The 20373-nt window shown below is 44.8% G+C and overlaps 1 protein-coding gene across 8 annotated transcripts in view; it reads right to left on the bottom strand.

Annotated features, from left to right (window-relative positions):
• Positions 1–20373, bottom strand: part of LPP (LIM domain containing preferred translocation partner in lipoma) — a 356904-nt gene that overhangs the window by 230573 nt on the left and 105958 nt on the right. For 7 of the 8 annotated variants that reach the window (XM_067301782.1, XM_067301780.1, XM_067301787.1 and 4 more), the window contains one exon: positions 9598–9662. The exons of the other annotated variant lie outside the window; for it this stretch is intronic. The gene's annotated coding sequence lies outside the window, so the exon portion shown is untranslated. The remainder of the gene's footprint in view (positions 1–9597; positions 9663–20373) is intronic. 8 annotated transcript variants of the gene reach the window in all.

The following is a 20373-nucleotide window of genomic DNA, read 5'->3' as shown; positions in this document are numbered from 1 at the left end:
AACACTAGCTAGATGAACGGACAGGAATAATCATGAGCAGAGTTGATAACCAAACACCAACTTCATTCTCTTTTGTTCTTTTCCCTTCTAGCTGCTCAAGACCCTTTGGCCCAGTATGATCCATTAAGAGAAAATTAGAAATCAAATTTTGGTGTCCAGCAGGTATAATGTACACGTTGTGATCTGGATGCACCTATTCTCATTCAAGTAAGAAATAAAAATAACAGCTCCTAAAAGCTGCAATGAGACTTGCAGCTGAAAGGCCTCAGTTAAAACTTCATTAACACAGGCTCCTGCAAGTAGCCTAAGTGCTGCCCCATTTTCCAGGTGAACAAATAAAGGTGCAAAAATATTAAGTGATTTGCATAAGTTTATGGAGCAAAGATAGAAACTGAACCAAGAAGAGGACTGAAATTACCCAACACCCATCATCTTCCTCCAGTTGTTCTAACCTTCCCTTCAGCCTCAGGCTTACAACCTGAGCACAACGCTAAGCAAAACTCCACTTACAATCTCAGCATATAAACCTGTCTCCTCATTTACAGCACTCAAGTCCAGCAATCAGTTCAGCTATGCACTAGGATCATACTGAATGAGTATCCAAGACCATATGCAATTATCTGTTTTACTGTTTGCAACCCTATTGCATATACAGCAGCCACTACACCAAAAAATAGAGTAAGGGGCAGTCCCTACTCTGCAGTACCTTTGGTATTCAGGATGCTATCTAAACTTTACTTTCTGTCTTTGGGTAACGGATTCAGGTAGTATTTCCTGTGGCAGAGAAATACACAGGCTGATTACCCTCTGCGGAAAAGTGAAGAAATCCTGGAAGCAATTTTCTGTCTCAATTGTTCCCTGAGCACACGAACAATCTTTCAGCCTTCTTCCTATTTTCTGTTCAATGACATGCAGGCTCAGCACACAGAATTCATCATGCTGCTGCCTCAGGTCTGGGTCTTGCAAACACTTACCCAGGTGAAATTTTACACGTGAGTAGTCCTAAAGGCTTCAGCTTACATCATCCTTGAACTTGGCCACAGAGTCTTTAGGAAACAAAAAGAATGGAACAAGACAGGTGTGAAACTCTAAGTACCTGGGAAATGACTACGTTCAGTCCTAGGTAGGACCAGGCTTACCTCAACAGCATAACACAGATACATTCCTCAACCTAGAATCTAGCTCTTTCAAAATTCATTACCAGATTTGGAAAAAAAAAGAAGAAAAAAAATCATGAAAGATCACTTCTCATTGAGAATAATGAATTACAGGTAGAACTCATATGAAGAACAATCACATTCTCAAACTAAAAATTTCATTACCATGAAAAAAAAAAAAAGAGAGAAAAAAGGGACAGATATTTTCTATGGGAAGAAAACACTTTTTACAGAAAAGCTAAATGCTGATGACTTTCTACGAAAGTCTACAACCATTACCACGTGAAACTGCCATCCCAGCGTTTCAGGCATTTGCAGGTCAGACGGGCTGTTCTGCAATTTTGAAGTGCCCCATACAGACCAGCCAGGTGTCCCAGGCGGCACTGGGCCATTGCACTCTGCCAAGCCCTCCTGCTGCATTCAAGAGTCCCAGGCTGAACGGACTAACAGGAGACGTAGTTTGGCTAAAAGACCTGGCCCACAAAGAGGAAGAAAGAACCGGGTACAGAATACTAAACTGCACCAGTGATACTAAATATATGTTTTTCAACATTTTGACAGCAAATACCTTTCACACATGCACACACCCACACTCAGAATTATTCAATCAAAACCTTATTTTCCATCCAAAAGAGTTTTGATAGAAAATGTTCAGTTTGCCCTAATCAATGTGGCTTAAGAATCAGTCCAAATATTTTCCTGAATAGACACCCTCTGTGACAAAGCAAGAGAACAAGCTCTTTCGATAATCTGCCTCCAAAGGGAGGAACTGACCTTTCATTTGCATTATTATTATTTTTTAATAAAGGTAACATTTAAAACGTTACTTTTCTGGCAATGCCCATGGGGAGAGAAGGGAGGGAACAGAACTCGGTGCCTGTTACAGAATCTCTTGGCCCATCTTAATATCGCTTAATTTTCAAATGAGGAATTTGGTAGTAAACAACGTTTTCCTTGTACACAAAGATTTTTAATTTCATGCCCTGCTAATCATACATCTGTTAGAGTTCCTTTTCCATCCATTGCAATAATGATAATGAAAGAAAAATCATCGTGCTAACAATGTGGTTCGTCTAAAATGAAAATTGAATAATAATCAATTTTCCTCTGCGGAACGAGGAAATGCAGCAAGCAACAGAACTAGCTTAATGAAGTTGACAAAGGTGTATTTTTAAAAGTGACATCTGATGGCACCTCCCAGCTCTGACGGCACCTCACCCACCTCTGCCACCGCCACCACTTCTCAGTGTTGAGAAGCTTTTGGGGCTCGCTCCGCCTTACGGCTTTAGCAGGCTTTCTGGCTGTCGACCGTCCGGCCCTGGTGCTTCCGCCGGGAAGACACAGCAGGAGACCTCGCTCAGCGGCTCGCCCCGCGGGAACGGCCTCGCGCGCCTCCATCCCCTTGGCCACCGACTCCGACCACCTCCGTGCCCCTCGCCCTGCGGCCGCCCCTCTGTCACCTCTCTCTCCTCAGCCAGCGGCAGGACCCGAGGATGCAACTGCTGTGACAGATGCTTCGGCAAGAGCGTCGCCTTCCTAAATCTCTTTCCGCAGGTGAGACCCCATGGAAAAGGAGTCTCGCCCCTTTCCATACTCAACTTCCGACATGGCCAGCTCCTTCCCTTCCCCCATGGCGCTGACTAATGTGCTATTCGAAAGAGCAGTTAAATATGTGATTACACCTCTGAAAACAAATTCTTGTGACTCTTCGACAACTATCTCAACTCGCTCGCTGAAGCTGCTTTCACACATAAGCCCTGCTGTAGGGCCAAGCTAACAAGGCCCAGTCAAACACCACCATCAACAAGACTCTCTCGTTTGCCGTCTTGCATTGCTTACGCTCCTCTTTTCTGGACTGCTGATGCACAACTTTTGCCTTTTTAGGCTCCTCCTATTCCCATAGCCAGGCTGGGCCAATTCCAGATCAGAAATATTGCACTTAGAAGAGTTACACAATGGTAACGCTGCAAATTTTACTGAGCAGTGGGAATTCATCCGATGTCCCAGGCAATGTGACACAAAAACATTATGGGCAAAGGTACAGGACTCTGCCACTTCTCAGACTCCTCTCTGGCCTCCGATCTTTCCATTAGCATCTCATACTCCTGTCCTTCGAAAGGCTCTTTTGTAAAGCACAATTCTCAATACAAACCCCCCTTCGTCTTCATCAAGTGCAGTAGTTTGTCTAATCTCCCCTAACGAGATCCTGATGAGTTAACTAGTACCAATTAATTACTCCCATTTGTACCTAAGCAAACAAAAGAGGGGAGTACTCCTGGTCTAAATTCACAGAGGGGAGTTCAGGGCATAAACACATTGATTGATCTCGGTCACTGTCCAAAGTAACCAAAGCCACGGGGGAGAGAGACTTGGTATATCCAGCCTCCTCCTCTTCCAAATAGCAATATCAACCTTTTCCCTACACAGGTGACCCATTAAGGTCACAAAAAACAAAAAGATGCGCAAGCAGATCTTGAAATCTTTGTTTTGCTTGTTCCTTCTTGCTAAAGCTATAGGGATTGGAAATGTTACTATACAGGCCAGACTTTCATTTCTCCTGGACAGTTTTATCCAGGCTGCCACAAAGACAGAGGTACGTCGGAGCAGCCAGCACAGCTCGGACAGGGCTCGTTTCCACCAGCATCGCCTCCTGGGCCCAAGCAAGCGCTGGGGAAACAGGATAACGGTGGTCCAACCTGGTCACCATGCTGCACCATTGGCAAGACCAGGCAAACGCGATCAGTATGAGCACCAGCACTGGTACATCCCGTCTATACATACGGAGCAATAACAAAAGCATTCAGCTCCAGGTTTTTCAGACCTCTAATCAAAGTGCATTCAGTCAAACGACTCTACCAGAATTAACAGTGAAAAGGAGGGGAAGAAATAAAAAAGACTTTGTTGAGCAGAAGTACTCTGAGACACATTTGATGTAATAGTCATATGATTAACAAACTGTCATATCAAAGTTTTCTGCAAAGTAGGAACACTCTGACAGTTCATATTTTAAATACTGACATTTTGATTCATTACTGTAAATAGCACTCTGTATTAAATATTGTGACAAGGCATACAGTGCATTTTTTGAGCTCTACAACATTTAGGAAGTACTAGATTTTTTTTTTAAAAAAAGCATGTATAATATCAAAAGCAGTTAAAGCAGAACTCCAAGAAGGCTTCTAGAGGAGAGAATCATTATTTCTGAAATAACCTACTTCTTTGCCGTCATCTCTAGCACTGCTGGGAACTTCGGCCCACAAGGATCTTAATGTACTGTTTGCATAATAAAATAGGGAATTGTCTCTCAGAACAAAAGAGCTATAAGAAAAGTGGCTACATTAAATAATATAAAATTACTCAGTGGCAAATCATCCAGAAATTGGCATAAGGGGAAGAACACTAAAAGGTGCTGAATTACCACTCAGAATATCTGAGAGAGCACCGTCATAACCAAGATAAACAAAGCGATGTCCACATGACCGTGCAACTGTGTGTCTTGCTTATCCCCTCAGTCCCTAACCATGTTCTGCCCCCTCCTTTGTCCCATCACTCGTGCCTGTAAAAGACAAAAGTGACTGAATGGGCAGAAATGAGGGTTGGGGCCACAGGGACAGCTGGACCCCCCTCTTCTAGCAGCAGTCCCAACTTAGACTGATCATGAAAGCTGTTCATGAAACTGCACCCCAAGTTTGATTACTGCCCATCTCCCCCGGCAATCCGAGCGCATTACATCTTTTCTCTGCAGCTCTGTTTTGTCTGTTTAGACGGCAAGCTCGTAAGGGCAGGAGATGCCTCTCACCAGGCATGCCTGTGCACAGAAACCTCCATCTCCACCGCCTCCATCATCCTCTAACACCTGCTGAAATTCGAACGGGGGCTGCAGTGCCACTGTTGCTGCTGGAAGCTCGCGCGCTAGCATCAGCCGCGGAGGCTCCCACCCCAAGGGACGCCGCACTCCCTCACTGCCAGGGCCAGGGAAAAGCAACTGCACGGACCCAGCTAAATTGAGGACTTCTCCTTGCTAGGGGGAGTCCGCAGGAGTGCAACTCCAGCTGTCGGGATGCTGCGAGCCACTAGAACCAGTCCGCCAGTCAAGACCACTTAATGCACTTCATACATTTCCCCCCCATCTCTCTCAGCTCTCGGGTTCCTTTCTCTGACTCATCAGTATTGAGGCAAAAGAGGGCTGGGCCCAGAAGCAATGCAAATGTTTTGCATTGCATTACATTTCCTCAAAAGCAGCACACATGATAGAGAAATTAAAAATAAAGCCCCAATGAACAAAGAGATGGCTGACAGAGCAGCACAGGAAAACCAGAGGCTGCCGAGCCTGTTTGCAAGACGTCCAGCTGTTATTAGGACTCGCAGTCAAGGGTTTTACACAGAAAAATGGTTACCATTACCGTTACTTGCAGCCAGCTGCAAGTGGAGCTCTGGGCTCAGTCTGCCGAAAGAATGGATATACCGCCATAAACACGAGCACTGAACCTGGTCCAGGACTTGGCGAGGCAGTCACGCACGCTGAAGATGGATCACAATGCTATTTTAACATGGGTCTGATCCAACACCGTCTGTGTTTCCCTAAGAGCAGCTACATACCACTCATATGCTAGAAATCTTGTGGATGAGTTTGCATGCCAGCAAGTGTGGTAGTAGTAGTGGTCTAGCCAGACATCCAAAACATATTGGCACCACTATAATTTGTCCATTCACCAATATGTTTTCCTAAAAACGCCCATATGCTTTTCCTGCCGCTCCCATATGCTTTTGCAAAGAGAAACAAAAACATTTTGTTAGTTGTGAGCGATTGATTGCTGCATATTTCACAGAAGTCAAATAGAAAAACAACAACAACAAAGCAGTCAGCTGCTTCCCCCTCCCTTTCCTCTCCGTTCACAGAGGGAAACTGCGAAGAGCAGGGAGAATTCAGCCCACTGCAAAATACACACACAGCTCATTTTCTGCACTGCAAGATATTCTAGGAATTGCAGGAGGAATCTTCATTAAAAACAAGCTATCAGAGATCTGGCAGCGCATGGAATCCCAGACAGGAATTCAGTGTTGGTGTTTGTCTGCATATTCAGTGCTAGCTCAGGTCCTGAAGGAGGGAGCAGCACCCGTTGGGTAACGCAGCCCGCAGGAATTCAGGCTCCCGGAGAAGCACGTTAAATGAGCCGGGGGTGGGGGCACTGCATTAAAGAGGTTACAGCCTTTCTGATTCACAGGACAGCTCGTTTGATGCCAAATCCATCAGGTATCCTACATGTTTCTGCAGGTATAGAGCCCCCTCCTATGCATTAGGACTAGGCTTCCTAGGAATACACCAGGTTTATATTGCTGCTGCAGATCCCAAGGCATTGTGTGTGTGTGTGTGTGTGTGTGTGTGCATGTGTGTGTGCACGCACATCCATGTATGTGTGTGTGCGGGGGGCAGAACTCCCAGGTTCAACTGGGAGCAAACACGTGGGTGTATGAGTATGCATGTCAAGGCTGGAGCGTGTGGGAACCGTAGCTGTTTAGTTAGAGACTCATTAAGAAATGCAGCAGACCTGGGGCCAACGTTCAAAGCGGAGCAGCGTGAAACACTTCTCTGGAGAAAGATTAGTGCATGTTCTTCTTTACACAAATAAAATTAAAGAGAGAATCATAATATGGACAAATCAATTAACTTCGGAAAAGCCAAGGGCCCCAAATGCAAGAGCAGAGAAGATGGGAACAGCTTTATTACAGAGACACTGAAACAGTGCAGAGCCTTTCTTCCTTGGAAAAGAAAATCAGCCATTGCAGCACAAAGGTCTGATTTTAGCCCTGTTTTCATCACACTCACCATTATGGGGACACAGCTGCTTCCTCCCCAGAATGGCCATACACATACCTGCATATTGATATAATCCTAGGCATGGAGAGAAGAGCTCGGGGTCATGTTCTCAAAGATTATCAAGATACGTGAGGGCAGATGCCAAAGGACTACTGCAGTGCTTGACTCTACAATTTCAACCTTCTTTAAGGTACAAGTTTGAGACTGACCTTCTATATAGGACACCCAGAACAGCATGTGTCTTTCTACCAGAATAAAAACTTTCTGTGATGCAGTTCTACAGTTCTGGAACAAATTTAACAAGGAATATGCTTAGCAAAGTTAGGGGTTTCTTACAATGATCTAATCTCCCGCAAAGCCTAATTAGAGGCCAGATGCAATAGGTCAAGAGCCCAATTTTCCACAGGAACAAAGCTGAAAACCCAGTCAAGAGAACAGAAATCAATCTCTCGCACAGGGCACTGAGTAACAATTTGTCGGAGACAGCTTGCTTGGCAAGATGCATTTTATGATATGTTTTTTTTCTTGAGGAGCTGTAAGCACCTGAACATCTGACCTCACAATTCACAAATATATTGATGCTGTTGCTTAAGTTTTTAATAGAAAGCAAAATGAATACCTTCTCATTTGACCAATAGTCTGTGAGAGTGGACTTCTCCCTAGATTTCATATTTACAACATTTATTAGACTTAGCCAGGAAAGCCTGGCACGGAAAGAGTGAAACTAACAGAACTACTGCCATTAATTCTCAATTAATGGCAATCGGGAAGACCAGGCCTTGAAGCAAATTCTATTGTCTTGCTATTAATCTCCTGTCCTCTGTTTATTAATCCCTTGTCAGTCTTTCTCTTTCACCATTTATTAATGTTCCCAACTGTTTGCAGTAAACAGGATGCTGAAATCTCATCTCCAGCTAGCCATAATTTACAAGACACAGAAAAAAAGAAAAAAAAAAAAAGAGAGGAGAGGTAAAGAGAGAAAGGAGGCATGTGCACTGCCCTACTGAAAGGGCAGAATGACAGTGCACTCGTATTCAGCACCCTCACAGGGCAAAGAAGCAGCACTCCCAATTTCTGCACTGGAATTGTACTGTGTTATTGGGCAGGTTTACACCAGATTGCTCCAAGAGAAGATCCTGCTGCCTCCAGAGTTAGCAGAAATTGGTATTCCAATGTATGGCCCTCCAGAAAAGTTTCAAAACACTCTACTACATGTCCTCACCCAGGAGAGCCAGTCCTGGTGAGCAAAGATACAGGCAGCTTGCATTTCTTGAGTCATGTAACATCAAGGCAAATGAGTATCTCCACCAGCCCAAACCATCAAGCTGGCTGGATCTAGTGGCCTGTGTCTTGCAACAGCCTCTAACTGATGTGAAAATAAGCCCACAACAAACCAGAGCACGATGGCCAATGCTGTACACAAGGAAGAACAAATCCAATACACACCGTACAGCTCAGAAATAGATCACTCTGAACCCATGCTGGCTGGCAATATAGCTCCCCATGCTCACACCACATATGGCTTTTGGTGCTGCCACTGGACTTGCCAAAACATCACTGCAGCAGAGACTCTCCAGAGCCACTGCACCTTCTTAAAACATTTTTCTTCCTCCTCTTGTAGGGAACATCCTGGACATTGAGCATTTATAGACCACACTCTCCCTTTTCTTCCCATCCCTGTCAAGTACTGGCAAGACATGCTCACTCAAAATGAAAAGGGATTGTGAGGCCAAAGCTACCAGCGATCTCTGCTTATTCATTATCTGCTTCTCAAAGGGGCTATTCCCTGCTTTCTTCACCCAATTACCATGACTTTGTAGCACCTCTAACATCTCTTTTGCCTCCTGTGATGTCGCAACTGATTAAGGCTTGAGGACAGATCTACTAGCCTGACACTGCTCCCTTTTTAGCAACCTTACCTGAAGGCTCAACCTCACTGGAATTTAATGACCATATCATGGGGAGGACAGGAAACACAATCTAGTCCTACACATAAATCAGCAAAGGGCCCCTACAGAGGTTCAGGGTGTTTTTTCAGGCTGATCTTTAAGTCATGGTTAAGTGTCTCCAGTGAATTTGATGGAACTGGCAATTTTGAAGAATGAATTAGCTTGCTCCTCACATATATTTCTATTCAGGTTATTCTAAATACACTTATATACTTTCCTGCTTTTGAAGCACAGTTAGATTTAAGCTAATAACATAGTCAGCTCTCCATCATCAGCAGGGAGAGTATTCAGTCTGCAGAGCACCACAGATGGAAAGCAAATTCAGATCCACAAACAGGAAAGTCTCGTTCAAAAAGAAGTCAAACTAATATGGCCAGCTAGACCAACCTAGGTCTGCATGGCACCACTTGGCAGTTTCCATGCAATACCCCCATTCCCACAAGGGCCAGCAATTTTGTTGCTTCATGACCCAGTTTGGACCCAAAAATGGTAAAAACACCTAGTCTCCTGCTTCCTGGTGTACCCGGGCCTCCACTACCCCGGACCCTGGAAAAATGACTGTACATCTTGGCTGAATGACCAAATCGCACATGGCAAACATAGTCCCAGAGTCTTCACGCTGTATCCAGACTCAGCAGGGTGCAAAAGCCCCAAGAGCAAATTCCCTCCTCACCTGGGAGCAAGGCAGTCCCTCCAGGGGCAGGGCGAGATACGCAGACAGGATCTGCTAAGGGATCTCTGTGGGTGGAAACAGAAAGGTGTGAATCAAATTTTGCTCATAGCAAAAGCAGAAAGTAAATCAAGTTGGCTATGTCACCTTGCAAAGAAAACAACCCCAAAGGGGCCTATAAGACAGCTACCCTCCCCTAGAGATCATGGCTTTTTTCCCCTCCGACACAACTCATGTGTCAGTCTTTCCCTATTTTGATCCATATAAGGGCTTTTCACACATTCCCAGGAGAGATTAAATCTGAGCAGGCATCAGAGTAACTGAGGTTTATTTGAGAGAGAAGCTAGAAGCTACTTGCTTTAAATCAATTTAGAGCTGGTGAAAGGCACTGACGTAACGGCTCTAGGTAACAAAGTCCCTTTCAGACCCTGACCAGACACCCTTCTGCCTCTCAGGCTTAAAGGGCCGCTTCTTCCCGAGCTGGAGGAGGCCACTTCCTTCTCCGCTCAGGCTGCCGGTGAGTCACTCGCCTGGTGTCAGTTTTGCCATGCAAACACCAAGAAGAAATAAAGCTGAGATTAGATGCTTTAAACACACGTCCACTGCGGAAAAAATAAGTGACACGTCCAGACAGTCTAAACTCTACCTCCACCTCCAGGCCTCATTTCCTTCTGGATGTCTCTGTGCCTTCAAAGAGGTCTAGCTAAAAGGAAAACATGAGGCCCTACATTACCATGGGCTGCTTTTAAGCAGCAGCCTTTCACACTTCTCCCTTACTGATATCTGAGCCTAGCTCTAATGTTTTACATTCACTTTCATCTCCACCCTGGAGAAGAAATAAGCAAGTATAAAATACTAGTGATATTAATGAAAGGTTCAATTCCTGCAACAATCACTGCCTGTCTTCTCCAGGTCTCCTGGCCTGCCACATTCCCAACTACGCAAGAATGAGAGGTGCAAATCAAGGTTACTTCCAATTCCATCTATCTGCATGCTCACTCTTGCTTTCCTAAAACTTAGCTATCCTTTAACAAGTGTGGCTGAGATGAACCAATTAGTTAAAAATCTGAAAGGGAAAGAGGAGAGACACAGCCAGCCACACACATTTCTTTAAGAAGCCAGGCTAAAACCCATTGACCCAACAGCCACCGTCTTGCTCTGGAGAATGGGGACAGGCAGGGTCACAGCTTTGCTCTCCCTGGCTGCAGCAGAAGAAGGAGAGAGACGGGAAGGAGAACCGCAGCAGCTGCTTCAGATCCGGACAAGAGCACTAGACACGCAGAGAAACTTGCTAAGGACCTGCCTTCACTGGAGCTGGATATTCCTTTCATACTTGCCATGAAAAAAAATCCATGTTAACATTTTTGTAAGCTTTGTAAGCCCATATCAAGTAACACTAAAGAGGCAGACAGGTGTCCTGACCACAAAAGAGGCAGCAAATGCTTCCAGTTTGGAATTTATTTTTTTTTATTGTTAGTTTTTAAAGGGGGAAACAAATCCCACTGATTTTTCTGAGCGTGATACATTTTCTGCTCCTTGTTTGATGTTGCTTTCAGACTGAAGACTTCAAATAGCTTACACTAACCTATGCCTCAAGCTTGTTTTAAATGTGACCAGAAATGAATGCATGGTGAATTACTTACACCACACACAGTGGGGGCAGTGAGCAGTAGCCCATGTCTCCTGAGCGTTGGATGGACATGAACGTGTTCGGGGAAAGGAGATCCCAGCCCTCTCTGCCTTACAGGCTGACAACTAAGCACTAGCAGCTTTTCCTTTTCAGGGCTGGAAAGCAGAAGCTGCAGGTCTACAGCGCAACTACGAGTAGCCGAAAAAGAGAAGAACACAACTACCGGCACTTTCTGCAAAACACACACATAATCTGCACAGACTGCACTTCCACTCTCTCTCTGCCTGCCTTTGGGAGTTCCTTGGGAGAAGGTGCAGTTTAATTACTAGCCCCAATCAAGGCAATCTAATCTTGACAGCGCGGAAAGACAGCTAAACCAAAGTTACAGACTTCGGGGTATGTGGGTCCCAGCTCTTCACTACTTTGCTGACACTACTGCTTCCAGGAATTAAATCAAAACCCCACTTACTTCAGAGCGGTTGCAATTTGCATCTAAAGCACTGCCTAAGTCTCAGCTGTAATAAATAGATACAGCTCCACTGAAACTGATGGAGTTATTCTGAATTTGTCTAGTTACAGATCTACAGGCTCATAAACATTACAGCTCATCCAACCTCCAGCTAAATATCTTCTAATAGAAGACCATTATCTTTGTCAGATTGATTTTGATAACTTGTTTAAAGCACTCTTGAAGATTCATTAGCATCTTTGGGTTTTGGTGGTTGTATTTTAAGAATAAACCCCAGCAGCTATTACACACTTAAAAAAAAATGGCGCATTAACAGTTTACAAACAAAGTTGGAGTAGAGATAAAACTGTTTTCGGCTTTCCTTGGCTGTCACCGGCAATAAGTGAGCTCATGCTGACCACACTCCTCTGCAGCACAGAGGTGCTACCAATGCCTTTTATAAACCATTATTCAAAGGGCTGAATACTCCTGGCCATCACTAGGTCCTTACCCTAAGCCAAAGCTCTTTTTCGGTTAAGTCAGTTCACCAGAACAAATCAGTTCCCTTGGGCAAAAGGCCTCCCCAATGGCTGTAACTGAGCTCACGTTCAGACTGTTGTTGCTACTGCTACACAGCTTTGTTGATGAAGAAGAGTCTTGGGTTTTTTTAGTTGCCCTGCCCAAATTACACTGCCAAACATCAACTATGAACCAAGCCTCAGACAGAGGGGGTCTTGCTCAACGTTACACAGTAAACCTAGAGCAGAACTCGCAAAGGAACCCAGCTCTCATGGGTGCTAAAGCAGCCGCCTCCTCAGCCTTAAAGAAAAATAAATTTGCAGCTCTGGTCACCTTTTAATCAGCCTCTTCACAGGCAACCTAAAATATTTAAAGCATGCTGCATTCCCTAGCAGGCACCTCAAATGCGAGCATCCGAAGCCCTGCCCCAGAGTTCAGGTGCTGATTAAAAAGGGCCACCTTCACCTCGCTGGAAAGAAGCCATTCTCAACAGCTCCTTGACCTGTGAGCCTTTGAGAAGGGCAACCATGACCAGCGTGAGAACCCCTGGCATCTCGCACACATTCCCATTTCAGTCAGATGAAGTAGCGTTGGTGACTGTTTGAGCCGTTTCCTCATCTGCTTTTAATTTCACTTATTTATCACTCATGCCAGAGAAATACTCTGAACGCCTTGCATTTGGTTATCTTTTGCTTCAGAGACAGCTTTGCAAGTCAGCACTTTAAGCAAGGAGGCAGCACTGTCGGGTCCTGTGCTAAGAGTGTAACAAGGGCAATCTCACACCAGCCCGTGTTTTGCAGCAATCAGGCTGCTCTGCCAGAGGGTGACTGCAACAGACTGGGAACCTCGGCTCCTGACTGCTCTTTCTGGGCTGTCTCGTCACCGTGTGTAGAGGCATTGCTGCTTGCACTCGCACTGTGCCGCCTGGTCACCCCAGCCTGCGCCGACCACGGCTCTCTGCAGGCTCAACCTTCCCGTCCATGCACACTGAAGAGAGCAGGAAGGGGCAGAAGGCAGCACAGTCACCCCGGTAACACAACAGACAACACACACTACACAGGACATCGGTGTGTGCATGCGCACAGGGGTGCAGGACAACAGGGACATTTGTAGCCCCTTGGGTGCACTCCATCATATTCTCTTTTGCTGTGTCAGTGCTGGATGCTGTGTTAAAAATCCATGGCTCCACTCATCTAATCAATGTGCTATTCCAGCAAAACGAGGGAGGGGATGGGCCCAATTTTGCCAGTCAAATGGGAAGGGACCAAACAAAAAATATGTATTAGTAGCAATATTTTGTTAAAAACAAACAAACAACACCCTCCCCCAGCAAATCAAAGACGAAACAAAACAAGGGACTGCAGAGAAAGTCTCTACTATTACTTCACTGGCAGATAGCGATAAAAGCTCACAGTTACAACCCAAACTCAAGTAGCTCAGGTGCCAGAGGCAACGTTGCCCATCAGGATTTATTCTTGTGATACTGAATCACGAGAACAGCTCATCTAGAAGGGCAAGGCAACAACACCAGCTCAGGACAAAAATCGCCCCTTGCCTTCACACAGAGCTCCATGGCTTGACGACAGATAGCGAGGAAGAGCACGCTCTTGATCCTTCTGCCTCCCAGATCTTGAAAAAGCTGCAGCTCCCTAGCTTTGAAGGCAGTCTGTGGGGATATGCTGGAGAAGTTGCTCCTGTTCTGCCCTGCCTGCATGTCCCCACTGAAATCAGCAGGGCGATGGTGCTTGGACATACAGCCTATTGCTCCCCAGCAAGGTTTGCTGAGATAGAGCTGCAAGAACAGCAGCTCTGGGACAACTGTCATCCTGCTCCTGAAACAGAAGAGAGAGGCTGGGAAGAACCAGAGGCACATCACAGCCACATCTTGCCAAACTCACTTTCCTCTTGCACTGTGAAACAATAGCTGAGCCATGGGTACCCAAGGGCTCCCAGCACCCAGACTTTCACCTGAGCCACTGTTCTGCACAGCTTCTCCACCAGGACAGGAGAGCTGCTCCTGACCACAGCAGTGGGCAGATTTGTTCTCTGTCTGATGAGATCCCCCTCTCCACTATCCAAGTCTCCCTACTGCTAAGCAGTAGCATCCCAGAGAGACCAAAAAGAAAGTCAGGCACAGCTCAGAGAAGCACCTGGATCTACAAACAACAGATTAAATTCTCAAGCTACAAAACTATGTTTTAGCAAAAGTGCAATTGAACTGCATGTACTTGTTACATTTCTAAATATACTCTGGTTGTCAAGACAACAAAGAGACTGATGGATCTCTAAAGTGTACTGTATCTATTTAATTGTCAGCATTTCAAACTGACTCAAGGAGGGAAAAAAATGCTGCGTGATAAGTCTAATCGTCATGGTTACCACTGGCTAACTCCATAATAAAAATATATATATTCTAGCTAAATGTGCCAAGCCATGTGAGGAGCAGATGGGAGACATTCTCATTACTGCGACAGTCTCCACTGGAAAACTAAACTTGAGGAAGGATGTGAGAGACTTTATAGAGATCTCAGACACAACAGACATCGTGGGCTGCATCTTTCCAGTCGGTCGGCAAGAGGCAGGCAGGCTTCTTCCTCTGCACTTATGCATCCCATGCATGCTGGGACAACCCAAGGGGCTCCCAGCCCCGGGCCAAAAATTGCACTGAAGCTCCCTAACTTTTCAGTGCTCTTGTTTAAGGATCTCATCCTTTTACCTGTAATGTGAATTGTTGCTCCTTAAAAGCCTTTGACAAAATTGCACTTGCAAGCCCCTTGGATTTGCATTCCCGCCCTTTCCCACTTGTTCTCCTCCCTTCAGGCTGCTATTTCATAGGCCACAGACACTGCTCTGGCAGAAGGTTGCTACAGCCTGGCCTTTCTGCTCTAAAACTGTTAACACCTAAAACAAGGGCTACATCCGGTTGGGGAGAAGAGAAAGGAGCAGAAAGAAACAGCCAGTGTCCACTGCGAATGACATCGCAGAGCCTTGAGGAAAGCAGAGGGCTGGGGAGGACCAGCCTCCAGAAATCACAGGCTACCATGCACTAGACACCATGCCCTCACCCCTCACAACAGCTTCCACCATCCCTGCCTGAACTTAAAAACATGAATATCAGAATCTAAGCGCTTCAAAAAGCTTGCACCAAAGAAAGAGAGGAGGAGGTATCCAGAATAACACGTGCAACCCCAGCAGTTGATGCTGGATCCTGATTACACACTCCATTCACCAAAAGGGGGAAGATCTGGCAGGGGTTGGGGTGGGATACATCACAGCCCTGATCCACCGCAGCGCCCAGTTTAACAAGCACTATCTGGCAGCATGAAGAGCACCACCATGCACATGGGGTTCCTACTGAAAGGGATGTTTTTCCAGACAAAACCTCAAGCATTGACTTTTTACATTGGAAGACCTCCACAACAACATCTGGGATGTTTTCTTATGTATAAAATGATCGTAAAATGCGGGCTTTCCTTCTCTGAACAAAACTCATCCAACTACACTCTGTTCTCACTTGTCTTTCATTAAACTGAAGTTTAACTGTCAGGAAAAGGCACAAATTTTATCCAGATATGAGAGGCAATGGAAAACAATTGACGTTCACCTGATCAGCTTTAGTATCAATGAATGATCAGGTTTCCAATTAGTCTGGAGCTTTCCCGACGTTTTTGACAGAAACTATCTCAAAGTCCAATCATCTTTAAAAATCTCCCCTAAATGCTTCACACTTTCACACAGATAAGAGCTCTGTACATCCACTGTCAGAAGCTTTTGCAGAAGCCATAAGGCATTGTCTAAAAACATCTCCAGGAGGTCCACAAAAAAAAGTTTGATTTGGTTGGAAAACACTGTTCAAGAAAAGCACCACCTACCAGGCCTCTCAAGCAACATTTTTGAGTTTGCGATATTTTCACCGGAGCTTGCACCACCTTTTTTTTTTTCTTCTTTTCAAAATAAAGAAATTTTTGAATTCGAAATACGAGGTTTTCTGTGACATAAAATGAGCTTTCATGCCTATCAGTACAGTCACTGTGTGGTTCACCATTAATGTACTCTTTTACAGAGCATTCTGTGCATGGAGTTGGGCAGTGAACATCAAAACAAAAGTAACAGAGAAGTGTCATTTCCTGGGTTCGTGTGAGAATTATTTCAAATACTACTAAAGTTAGGAGTCAAAAAAGAGACTTATGCACAAGGAAGCCTATGTCTCAATTAAAATCAAAGACACCTAAAGGCAGCTGTTTTTTACAAGTATTTTGGTACACCTCAAGTGAAGCAAGCATCCCTGTTGCACATCTAGGTGCCTAAATACTTTTGAAATTAAGTATTTCCCATAAAGAACTTCAAGGAAATTACAGCGTTTCTGAAAGCTGCATCCAGAGCTTAAACTGAGCTGGAATCTCAAACAACCAGGCACTTGAAATCACACTCCAAAGTGCACATTTCAATGTCATACAGATGCAGGAACCTAACTTTGGTTTTCCTGTTACTGAAAGTGCTCACCTAAGGCAGCAGGCTCTTACAGCTATGGCTTTGGGACAACTATTATGTTCTGTTTTAATGAAGTACGAGCTCTCCGGAGCAAACTTCCCAGGATGACTCCTTTGCTTTGGCACAAATGGACTCATTTGGTTGAGATAAAAGGATGTTCCCTTGCATCATTTTCATTTGATTTTTTTTAGATGGAGAAACAGTTAATTTTGCTAAATGAGCGCTCTGTTGCCATGACTTCACTGCAGATGAACACAAAGCCATCAAGCTCCCTTTCTCAGGGTGTTGTTTTTAAACAGGTATTTGATTGTCTTCATTTTCTTGCTCCTTTTCCCAACATCTGTGTTTCCAGCAATACCCCAAAGGAAGACACACTATGGTTTCCCAGTAAACTGGAGAGGTATTCCTGTACATATTCTCATCCTCACAATCCATCCCTGACAGATGCATCCACGGGCCTTCTGCGACTCCAGCGTGCAGGACAGCGTTGTCTGCAACAGCAGGCAGCAAATCTTTTTAAAGGAAACCCTGAGTTTCTGAGATTAGTCCCTGAAAGGCAGAATTCCCACGTGCTGACCAAAGATTCAAGGATGGCTCCACCTGCTCACTGGCAAACCAGACTGTTTCTCAGGATTTTGTCCCAGGCTAAAACCAGAGGCCTCAGACAACTGAAGTCCTTTCCACTGCCTCAGTTTCTCAGGCTAGCGAAATGGGCTGTGCATACTTGCCATCTGCTTCTACAGGGCGTTGCGACATTCGCTGAGTTAATATTCATGAAGTACACTGGTGATTAAGAGTATTACAGACTGTACTGAAGTAGAGCTTTTTTTTTTCTTTTTTTTTTTTAATGTTTGCACTGAATAGACAGACTAAGTAGAAACAGCATTTGTAGCCTGCAGCCATTATCCTAGTAAATGGCTTATTACAGCATGCAGCCTACCAGCTCACCTTCATCCTGTCTCACTTAAATGCATGTAGGTGGAAGTGCTGTTCATTCCAGAGAACTTTCTTTTTTATTGTCTCTGTCTGATGGAGACTCTTGATAGCTGGGCTCACAAGGAAGGATTAGGATATAAATACTTCAATACAAGGTTGTTGTTTGGTACCTATTTATGACGACTGCAGAACAATTAATTACTTCCCGTCTAAGGCTAATTCCTGTCTCTTCCAAAAAGGCTGAAGAGGGGGGTGAATTTTGTCTCAAGATGTTCAATTTTCTGATGAGTCACAGCAGATCCACTACAATAAACTCAATACTTCAATCAGACTGTTTCTTATCAAGGTGTATTCAATACATTACTAAGATGTTGAGTGTGCTATTTTAAGGGCTAATTTCAGGCATTGTATGCATGATGCCTTATCATCTGAAAATGAGCATTCTCCTGGACTAGACAGACGTACCCCCTGCACCACCACCCCTTTCTCCCCCCAAAAAACATAAAGATAAATAAACACTGCAAGGGACAGAAAGTGAAGAACTGTGTGCTTGGTGCAGAATTTTCAGAACACACAGCCCTTCTGTAAGTAGCCCCCTCTCCCGCTTCATTATTTCATTCCCTTCCCTTTGGCAATAAAATTACTTATGTGACAGCAGCATCTGACAAGAAGAAAACATTCACAGACTGCACGGGTTGCAACAAGTCCACAGCGTCTTGCTTTCTTCGTTCTACGGCCAAGAACTATACATTTATTTTTCTGCCCCAGGCAGCAACTCTGCATCCCTGCACGATCCTCGATTGTCCCCCAGTTCCCACGCCACCCACTCACAAGATCCCAGGCTCCTCGGAGAGGCAGGAGACAAGACCTTGCCCAACCTCCTAGCAGGAACACAGGTTATGGGGATGGGCAGGTACCCTCTGTTCCTTATTAATTCCTTTATTTAGCAAACAGTTGGACATAATTCACCATGTCAACTGGGCAGTTGATCCCAGTCAGGTCCTTTGAGTCTATAACAGGTTGCTCTTTGCAGCAGAGTGACCATAATCAACACTGGTGGAAACTGCCTCATCTGAGCAAAGGAGTCTGTGAAGAGCAGAACAATGGCTGCACCTCTTGGACCAAGCACTTCTATGGGCCTAGGTTCACACAAGTAATGCAGCTAAAAACCCCAGAGAAGCAAACAGGGACTAGATGAGGACAGCCACGATGAAGCACTGTCTGAAATGTGTCTCTTTGTTTGGTCGCTGAGAAAATAGATCCCAAGAGGAAACCCAGTTAAGGAGGGACAGAAAAGGATGAAAGCATGCTTGCAAAGAGTAGTAGAAAGCAAATCAAGCAAATAAAGCACCACAGAGTAAGGCATGAAGATAAGCATGAGATTTATTACATTATCACTTCTGATTGTTAACCCTTCTCCACAGAGAGAGCAGCCGGTGCAGAACACTGCATAACAGTTCAGCAGCCGAGACAGTAGAAAGCTTCAAGAGTCCCTGCTCGGCCTTTATCTCACAAGCTTGGGAGAAGAGAGCCATCCTCTCTTGCAGCCTAGCTCTCCATTTCTAAAATGCTGACAACTGCCTAAAAAAAGTGTGGCTATGATGATAATGTGTTAAAGACCATAGCCTACGGCGGACAGAAGCTGAGTACAGGAGACAGGTATCTACGCTCCCTCTTTTAGACTCATTAGTGCACAATCAGGGAGATCAGTTGCTGTAAGAGCAGTCACTGCACAGACACCACCTCAAGACCAAATTTAAAACAGTTTTCCTCATGGCACAACTGGACTTCTATGCAAACAGCTGCAATGACGATTTCTGCCAAGCCCACGCTAAATGCAAATGATTCCAGTTCAAAAGGTCTCACAGCAACTTAAATCTGAAAGTACTTGGGTGACATTCGACCAAAATCTCACAGTTGTCATCAGCTCTCTAGTGATGAACAAACCTATAATCAGCTACGAAGACCTGTTGATGGCTCTTTTCTTTCCTTCTCCTTGGAAACACTTATATATAAATTCTAATTTTACACCATCCAAAATGCAGAACTTTTTGATCTTCACAATGATTCCTCAGCCCTGTTAGTGTAATTGAACTGTCAAAGCAACACAAAGGAAATGGCCACAGATTTTCCATTAAAGTCAACGGATCTTCCAAGACTTAACAGCTATGTGCTACTTTAAAAATGCCAATGCCTCTTCTTGTATTACATATATGTAAAAGCCTCAGAGCACCTTAGGAATATTCAACCAGTTTCACAAAGTCTCTGGGAATGAAAAGACCAAGTGGCCAAGGATCATTCCACATGGCCAAGCCCAACTTGGAAGAACCAAGGAAGCAAATATACTGAGTTGTAAGGGTAAAACATGGCAAATCTCCTCTTGAGGAGGCTTTGTTAGTTAAGGTCACTTTAAGGCGAGGAAACTCAACTCTTATTTCTGTCTCTGTCAAGTGTCAAAACACGTTTCACCCTAATTTTATAGGTTCCCATGAAACACTTTATCATCCCACAGTTTGGGTGTTTATGGGACAGGTCGTAGACTCCACTAGACCTCAGAAGACATTCACTTTCAACTGCAGGTGACAGAGCAACACAGCTCCAAAGCACCCTGTCCTCTGGCAGGACCAGCAGCGGCTGTAACATAAAGAGATGCTTACGTGAATCCACAGCTGGAATTTCAGCATCTGCTCTTTCTGTGTCAGAGCACCTGTGGTAAAGAGCTTTGAACAACTATGGATGGGATTAGCCAGCATCA

The sequence above is a fragment of the Apteryx mantelli genome, chromosome 9 (genome assembly GCF_036417845.1).
Source record: "Apteryx mantelli isolate bAptMan1 chromosome 9, bAptMan1.hap1, whole genome shotgun sequence".
NCBI classification, from domain to species: Eukaryota; Metazoa; Chordata; class Aves; order Apterygiformes; family Apterygidae; genus Apteryx; species Apteryx mantelli.
Note: the sequence above shows the minus strand (reverse complement) of the source record. Positions and strands in the feature narration are given on the sequence as shown.